Below are 9,889 nucleotides of genomic sequence, written 5' to 3'. Positions count from 1 at the left end.
GATCTATGGCTGGGACTGAATGAATATATGCTTGAGATACCTGGGTAGTAGCAAGGGTTGTGGTTCGTCCCACTTGCTCCAGGTCAGAGATTGTGACGCCTGGGTAGTAGCGGTAGTAGTGGTGATTCCACTCGCTCCAGGTTGAGCTTTTAAACACCCGCCTGGGTAGTAGTCGCAGTAGTGGTTATTCCACTGGCTCTGGGTTGAGCGGGCAGTAGCAAGGAGGTTGTAGCTCAAACCTACTTGCTCCGCGATGGGTGTTTCTGTCCATGGTTAGCTACCAGGACGTGTCGGGTTGGCTATATAACCGACAGATGATATCATCAGCCACTAGGGACAGGCATGCATCATATGCATCTATGTGACATTGTTTGGATGTGCATATTATACTTGGTTTGCCTATGTGATTAATTGCTAATTGTTCTACTTGCAATAACTGTTTGTTTGTGCTTGCATCTTCCTATTTGTGTTTGCTATTGGGACTCTGTTGGATTGTGGTGATTGGTTGATGGTTGGATTGTTTGGGCCTAGGACCGTGGTTGGAATGAGATGAACCGATGGTTGGTTCCGGTTTGTGTTTCTGGTTTGGAATAAATTATGAAAGGCTATTTTGGTTCAGCATAGATAAACCGTTTTGAAAGGCTTTTGAGTTTTTGAGAATTGAACTGTTCCTCTTTTAGAAAAGATTTCCGATTCCTCTTTTACTGTAAATCGTTGTTTTTGAAAAGAGGCATAAGACGGTTATTAATCACTGGTACGATTTATCTTCATGTATCCTATTACAGTAATTCCCAAAAACCCTCTACTGAGAACCCTTTCGAGGATGATGTTCTCACCCCCCTACATTTTTCCCCTTTCAGGATATGGGCGCAGAAGTTACGAAGAGTTTATTTAGTTGTTGTTGGGAACTCTGTATTGCTTTAGTATATTTTGTACCCTCGCCTTTATCTTGATATGTTCTGTAAGAGGGATAGGAATTGTTTTGGATAATGCTTGTAATATTATCTATGTATATAAGTGTATATATGTATGTACTCTTTATGAGTTTTTGTAAGTTGTATGGTATTTATGGATGTATGATATCGGATGAAAGTATCTTTTGGATTGGTATTGCGGTTTAAAGTTTTAAACAGGCTCATATTTTAGTATTAAATAGTATAAAAGTCGTCGTAATGTCCGAGCTATCAGAGTCGCGCAGCCGAAAGTGTGAACTTTGGTAGTTAGGGTGTTACAGCTCGCGTCGTCCTTTCTCCCACCGACGCTCAGTCTCAGCCTTCCTCTCCGACGCGACGCGGCGGCGACCGGCGCAGCTCGTGGCTCCACAGTGACTCCCTCTCTCTCCCAACATCGCTCACTCACGGCGAACCAGGGAAGCAGAAACGGTGCCCCATCGTGCTTCTCGTTCGGAGCTGGCACGGACGACTACGCGATGACCCCGACGGCGACAGATCGGCGAGGACGAGCTCCTCTGGCTCGCACGCGACAGCTGCTCCCTCTCAAACCCTCTTCTGCGCGAACAGTGGCGTCGCAGGAAACTTCGACAGTGGCAAATCGGTGGCAACGTGGTGGTGCGAAGGTGACCCTAGCAGCATGGACTGCTGCGGCAATAGCGGCTCCTCGCCGGCGCCGTTCCTCCCCTCTCCCCTCTCTTCTTTCCCATTTTCTTCCTACCCTTTTCTTTCATCTGCATCGTTTTGCAGCTGTTGCTGCTGTGTGTGTTGCGTTACTGAGAGAAGGAGGGGAAACAGATAGGATGCGGCGGCTGGGTTGGGGATTAGGGTTTTCATTATTTTGAAAATTAGGGTTAAAGACATTTTGGTAATTTCAAATAAAGTTGGGAATAATATGGTAATTAAAACCCAAATTAAATCCAACACTAGAGGTATATAGAAAATACTACTTGCTCATCAATTTTTTACAAATTACTTTTAATAAAATGTCCAAATCAAATAATTAGAAATAATATACTTAGTTTCTTCATTTTTCCAAAATAGCAATAGTAATATTTAAAATATTACTTATCTAATCCAAATCATATAAAATCCTTATTATTTCATAACTATCAACTTTATAATTCAAATATAGAAAATAATCCAATAATTATAAAATTGGATAATAATCATAACTTATCTCAAATTCAATAAATCGAAACTTGCCTTAATTACCTTTAATAAAATAATTTCTGAAATTAAGGCTATAAATAACCATATGATTTGAGACTTGATCATAAAAAGTCTTTTCAAAGGTTCTGGGTCTTACAAACTATATGTGGTAGATATTTGGTAATTTGTAACAGGCCTCTTCCCACATTGTTTTTGCTCTTTCCCCATGAGTATTTGGTTACTTGTGATATCTTCCTAAATGATTTGTGTAGGGATATCAATCTATATATGCCTATTAGTCTATCTCTGTCCCATATGTGAAGCTTTCATTGTAAGCTTTAGTGTTTGTTAACTTTGGGAGTTTATAACTCCAACTCATCTGTTTATCTTCTCATCTTAATTCTGAAATTTTCTCTATATATTTTCTCCTTTTGGTGTTCTTATCCTATATATGTTGGGAATGAATAACCGTGTTGATCTGGTGGAGAAAATCACTCCCTGGAGAGAATCATGAAAAGTGCATGTTAAAGTTGTGAAATTGTAGTACCACAAGAATCCTGCTTTGGATGCTTCTCAAAATCTGTTGCATATGGTATTAATGGATGAGAAGGTCAGTTTTATTTTATGTTAGTATTTCCTTAAGTTGTTGCCACTTTTCTTTTTTCTTTTTTTTTAAGTATGCAGAAGGGAATTTTTATTCTTGGTTGCAAAGTGATGTGTTTTTGTTGTTTTAATTTTTTAATCAATTATTTTTATGCTGTTTGGATACCTAAATTTCTTAATAAATTCAAAATATGAACCATTTTTTTTCAATTGCAGTTACACAAGATCCAAGCAACGATTGGAGTTTGATGTGTCTCTAAAGGAAGGGGATCTGTATTTGATGACCCATTTTACAGTTGTACCAAACACTGGTTTGAACAGAGTGACCAAACATTGGTTCGGACTTTTGTTCCAATACAAGACTTCTGTTGTTTCTATGATATCTCCAAGGATACCTCATTCCGGTTTGTGTTTTACATCAATAGATGAAATTGATCAAATGACAAAGGACCATAATTTTCTCATTGGTTTGTACAAGTTTCTTGTTGTACCCTTTTAGGATCATAATATTATGTTTTAACAAGTGTGGTTTCTAATTCAAATTTCTATATGTTTCAATCTAATTATTAGACTTTGTTGGGATCATTACTGGTGTTCGAAAAGAAAGAGATGTAGCATCATATGGGAAGCTGATCAAAGCAGTTGTACTAGAAGTTTTTACTCATGGGTAATATGTCTCTGACTTTCTCCCATATCAGTAGTTATCTTCTATTCATTCAATTTTTTTTGTTCCAGCCTTTTTGTTTATAACAATAAATATATAGTTAGATCCTTTTGATCTTTTGAAACTTATTTCTCCAGCAAAAAGGTCCAATGCAATGTGTTTGGAAATGCTTGTGATTTATTGGAATATGATAACTTACAAAAATATCCAAGATCTCCGCTGATTGTCCTCGAGTCTTTTAAAATCAAAGCAATTGAAGGTTAGTTTCAGTCATATTCAGTGAATTTTTACTCTAATATTTACTTTTCTGATTTTTGACCTTTTAATTTAAATATGGTTTGAGGCTAATAGAGTAGGATTCTTGCATGCAGGTGGAGTAATTCTACAGAATGTGATAAATGTCTCTAGGTTATTCATTAATCCCGACATTCCTGAGTCTGTTGAGTTCCTAAGTAGGTTAGTTGTGATAAGAATATTGTAGAGCTACAAGCTGCTTTGGTTATTCATGTATATGTTTTGTGTTATGAAGATTAGTTATTATGTCTTCTATGTAGATTTAGTGTAGCCAGTTATGGATTCTCAAGACTTGTGACCAATGACCTTGGATACTTAATTTCTAAAGTTGATGGTGATTATTTCAATCCCAAAGAGATCAGTAATATTCAAGATCTTGATGTAGATAACAGGGTACTATTTTAGATTGGAAAACTCTCCATTTAATACTTAAACTTCAATTTCTTAAACATGTTTGTTGGGTTTATATCATTATTTTTAAAATTTTATAGGATGCTCATTACTTTGTTATTGGGACAATTAAGGAAGTTATGGATGAACCAGATTGGTGGTACTACTCATGTGTATGTGGTCATGCCGTTGTTGACCATGAGGATCTCTACCTTTGTGATGCTTGTGGTTCATGTGTTGAACATGTTATGGTCAAGTAAGGCTCATATGTAACTCTACTATGTAATAGATTAATTCTCAATCTTTTGGATTTTTGGTTGGTTCTTTGTTATGCGTCACTCTATGTGTTGTTAAGCAGATTTGATTTCTTGGTTTTAGTTATCATTCTTGGTTGTTAATTGTGTTAGATATAGGATTCGGGTAAAGATTCACCATGCTGGGTGTGATGTTTTGTTTGTTCTGCTTGATAATGCGGCAACAAAACTATTTGGAAAAACCTGTTCTGAAGCATTTCTCAGGATAGACGAAGAATTCCCTGTTGATCCTAGTGTGCTTGCAGTATGAACTCTTTCATATTGAACCTCATTTAATCTTTATTTTTTTTTTTGTGTTCAAGTTTATTGATTCTTTTATATTAAACTCCCAAGGTTTGTCGGTCATATTCTCCACAAATGTTTGGTGATGTTGTTGGAGAGGATAAAGTTTTCAAGGTTGAAATCCTTTCTGCAGTTGGTCCAGATTACTCCGGGTCCTTTAAAATTGTAAATGTCTTTAGTGATAATCCGGGACCAGCTACAACCGATGATTATATGAATGTATGATTTCTCACCCTATGTTACAACATGTTCATGCATTTTTCTTTTTTCTGAATCAATGCATTCAATACTTATTCTAATAAAATTATCCCAGGCAAGGCTTCACGATCCGATTTTTCCACTAATTTATGATGCCTATTTGCAGTATTCAAGTGGGGAAGATTACAAGACTCAAGTAGTGTGTGATAATTCTATTCAATCAGAAACTATTGAAGATATTATTACTGATCTTATTTCACCCAATCGCTGCTATTCTGATATTGAGAATGTATATTTTTTTTCTCATTTGTGATAAAATCTCTTAGTTCTTTCTTTTTTGTTATTCTTGTTATATGATATGCTGAAAAGTCAGTAATTAATAGTTTTGTAAATTATTTGAAATTTAAAATGCTGTATTAATTTTTTCTTTGCTGGCAGGGTGGTTTCGTTTTTATTCTGGGAACTATATCATCTGTTTTCAAGAATCATAAGTGGTAGTTCTCAACTTGTTTATGTGGTTCTCTTGTATCAGCTAATAAACAAATTTTATCATGTGATCTATGTCAGCTTCAATGCATTGATGCTGTCCCAAGGTGTTTTATTCTTTAGTTTTATTCTATTTTCGTAACTGATTATTATTTCATGTTAACTCAAAATTTCCTTGTTTTCTCCTGGTTTTCAAGATTCTGCTTGAAGATTGTAGTGTCTCATGCAAATGGCAACAATATATTTGTTCTGAAAGATCGTGAGGTTGTGCAACTAATAAAGACAAGATGCTCGAGCTTTTTAGATAATCACCCAGAGTTGAATCAGGTTGTCATCCAGCTGTGGTTTTAATTAGTATATAGATATAGATATAGTCAGTTTATATCTATTGACATTCCTAAGGATAACCTAAATTATTATTATGCTATTTTTTAACTATTTTTTTCGTTTTTAGGGATCTTATTGCAAAGTTGTTCCATTGAAACTCATTTCAAGTCTTTTGCACAAAAAAGTTGTATTGATGGTTGATGTTAGGCCTGTGGGTTATGAGATGAATCTATCTGTGTATATTGTTCAACAAATTTGGGATGATGCCTCCGTTATTAATGTTTTTGAGGCTGCTGCTGAGATGAATGAGCATAAGGTTTGGTTGCATAGTTTTTATAATTTGTTCAATTATTAGTATTTAAAAATATCAATAACTGAGAGGATTTCAATTTTCTTCAGATTCATGTTCTGGTTGATTCTATGCCTGAAGTTGAAGATATTTTTAGCCAATGTGAAAGTGATCATGAGGCTGTGGAAGATCTAGATGCTTTTTAGTTTAATATGTTAAGATACTACTTTAAGTTGTTGTTGTGGATGATCTTCATGCTTTTTAGTTTAATATGCTCAGATACTACTTTAAATTATTGTTTGATTTGTAATATAATGTTAGTCTCTTCTCAATTCTAATGTGGATATAACTATAATATTTATATATTTAATGAAATTCCTTTTTTAATTACAACAAATAAAATATGTGTTTATTTTACCAGTTTCAAATAAACTGGTGCAATAATTATTCAATTATTAATCAGTATTAAAAAAGAAATGATAATTGTGGAAAAAAATATAAATACTTTTTAATAAAATGGTTTTCATTACGATTTTTAAATGTATTCAAGCTAAGGTTAAATTTAATTGTTATTAAAAAATATATATCTCTTTATTTTTTTTATGTATTTAATCAAATCCCTTTTTAATTACAAAAAAAGAATATGCGTTTATTTTACCAGTTTCAAATAAACCCATGAAATAATTAATTTATTATTAATCAGTATTAAAAAAATGATAAATGAAAAAAAAATATAAATACTGGTTAATAAAATGGTTTTCATTACTATTTTTAAATATATTCAACCTAACATTAAATTTAATTGTTATTAAAAGATATATATCTTATTAGTTTTTTTAATTTTCTTTTTTGGAAAAAAATGTCAATTCAAGGGTGCCATACTCCCATTAACACATAAGTCATGTTGTTCCTTTTCTTCATTTTCTTCATTTACGGGTCCCTTCCTCTGTTTTTCTTTCTCACTTTGAAACCCGAATTCGTTTCCGTCAGCTCAACGATCACTCCCTCGCACTCGTCCTCTCCAGAATTAGAAGGCCAAGTACCCAGAGCTGGGAACCGTTCTCTTAAGGTCATCGATTTTGTTTGTTAGTTGTATGATTCAATGAGAGTCGCGATGGATGCTGTTCATCAATCAAGGGCCTTCTGTCTCTTCCAATTATCCCAAAAACAGGTTTTTATACTTGTCACAAGGCTTGAAGCACGTTACCTAACATTTATCATGGGTTATTATTTCCCAAACTGATTAATGGGTTTTCCGCAGAATCTAACGTTTATCATGGGTTCTCCAAAAATGAAAAAAATTTGCTCCTTTGCAAAGGTGAGGCTTCTTCTTCTGTTGCTGATGGGTTTGCCAAAGGCTTGATGAGTCTTATTGTATCTACTATTTGAAGACTGGATTCTGTGGCTATGGTTCTCGCTGCCGTTTCAATCATCCGCATGACCGTGCGGCGGTAAAAATTTTTGTTTGTTTCATTTTTAAGTTTGGAGAGGGTTTTTTGTTGTGTTATTTTTGTGCTTGATGTCATAAATTATTCATGGTTGTACTTTGGATCTGTTAGTTAGTTTTGTAGATCTTCTAATTCAGTGCTAATTTGGTTTCATTTTGTAGGTTTAATTGATTGGTTTGGATAAAATATTTTTGCTGTTCTTTATCTGAGTTAATCTTCTTGGTTTCTTATTGTCTTCTTCTTGATTTAATGATTGGGCTCAAGAGTTGATTATCAATTTTTAGTTTCAATAATGGAATCTATGTTTCTGATGGGCAATAAGTTGACATGTCTTCTATTTCACCAGTCATACTTATTGGGAATAGTATTATTATATAGTTAAAGATAGGATCAATCACTAGGTATGGTTTCTTTATAGATTTATAGATAGATAGATAGATGTATATAGATTCATAGATAGGTTGATATGACATATCTATATTATATAGAGGTATGAGTAAATCTAATTTAATTACCTATGGACACATTGAATGTCATATGTCAATCAATCAATCAATCAATCTAGCCAAGAAGTCTAAGAGAAACGTATTCTACAAGCTTTGCCTTACAAACTTGCTCATTCCTCTGGTATAAGTAGTAATGAGGTGATAGAGTATTGTGGAGATTTTTCAAGAGCTATCACTTGTTCCTTACTTGTCTTTTTTCCCTTGCATTCCTTTCTGTTGAGATAAATCTCGGATCCCACACAGTTTTCTGTTGCCGATATTTTGTTCTTTAATTTGTTTTTTTCATCTACATTCTTTGATCATTACCATTTATTTATTGATAAGATGAGTCTTACTATTGATCCTCTTCAGAAAATCTCTCCATGGAAGGAAACTTGGAGTATTGAGGCTAAGATCTTGACCATTTGGGAAGATGCTAGCATTGTTAATGAAAATATGCAAAAACTCTTACATGTGGTGTTGATGGATAAGCAGGTGAGTATGTGTATTTTAAAAACTCTCTGTGTGTGTGTGTGCGCGCGTGTGCTATCAAAAACTCAGTTTTTACTTAACTAAATTACGTATTTTAAAATTGTGTATGTGATCAGTTTTGGCATGTAATATGTCATGGTATGATATTTAGAAGTGGTCATATGATTTTTTTCCTCTTTTTTAATTTCCAGCACGACAAGGTCCAAGCAACTGTTGACGATGATTTGATCACAACTTTTATTCATCAGTTAAAAGAAGGACATGTATTCATTATTTCCGACTTCAAAGTGATACCTAATGGTGGATTGGTTAGGGTTACAAGACATCGATTCCGCATCCTTTTCAAGTGTAGTACCTCTGTTGTTGCAGCTGCAAATAGAGACATACCTAATCCTGGTTTAAGTTTAACCTCTATGGACGAGATTCTTCAAAAGCGCACTGATTATGAGTACTTAATAGGTAAGTTTCCCTTCTTCAAAATTGACCCGGAATAAAGGTGTTTTAAAGTGAGATTAATAACAGCTTAATGAAATGTCTTGTGGTATTGTATCCCGAGGTTTAATCTTTTCTGTTATAATATGACTAAACAGATTTTGTTGGGGTCCTGTGCGGATTAAAAAGGAAAGCTGATGTTGAGTGTAATGGAAAGATATTGAATGTAACAGCCCAGACCACCCGCTAGCACAATATTGTCCGCTTTGGCACACAAGGCCTCACGGTTTTGCCTTTGACAATAGGGATGCTAGCCGAAGCCCCCCACACTCATTCGTCAAAACGCGTCATGCTAGAGAGAGGTATCCACAACCCTTATAAGGCATGCTTCGTTCCCCTCCCCAACCGATGTGGGCCTTACAATCCACCCCCTAAGGGAGTCCAGCGTCCTCGCTGGCACATCGATCCGGGTTCTGGCTCTGATACCATCTGTAACAGCCCAGACCACCCGCTAGCACGATATTGTCCGCTTTGGCACACAAGGCCTCATGGTTTTGCCTTTGACGATAGGGATGATGGCCAAAACCCCTCACACTCACTCGTCAAAATGCGTCATGCTAGGGAGAGGTATCCACACCCTTATAAGGCATGCTTCGTTCCCCTCCCCAACCGATGTGGGCCTTACATTGAAAGTTATTGTCCTTGAAGTTTTTGCTGATGGGTATCTGTTGCCTTTCTATTTTTCATTCTATTTTTAAATTATGTTATGCCTATTTTTCATTTTTTTTATTATTGTTGAATTATTCTATTGTTGTCGCTCATTTATTATAATGATTACCCAAGAAGAAAATCCCCTGTAATCTTGTTGGTGACTGTTCTGCTCTTATGGACATCAATAGTTTGAAAAGGTATCAGAGACCACCAGTTCTTATTTTGCAATCTTTCAAGATCAAAGTCAATGGAGGTGAAAAGTTGTCCATGTTGCACACATGTCTGAGTTTGATTTGTTTATATATTTTTGTTTACCAATGAATTGTTTCTTTGTGACTTACTTTCTTCTTATTGTGTTTCGTGATTTGTAGA

The sequence above is a fragment of the Arachis ipaensis genome, chromosome B09 (genome assembly GCF_000816755.2).
Source record: "Arachis ipaensis cultivar K30076 chromosome B09, Araip1.1, whole genome shotgun sequence".
In the NCBI taxonomy this organism is placed as follows: domain Eukaryota; kingdom Viridiplantae; phylum Streptophyta; class Magnoliopsida; order Fabales; family Fabaceae; genus Arachis; species Arachis ipaensis.
Note: the sequence above shows the minus strand (reverse complement) of the source record.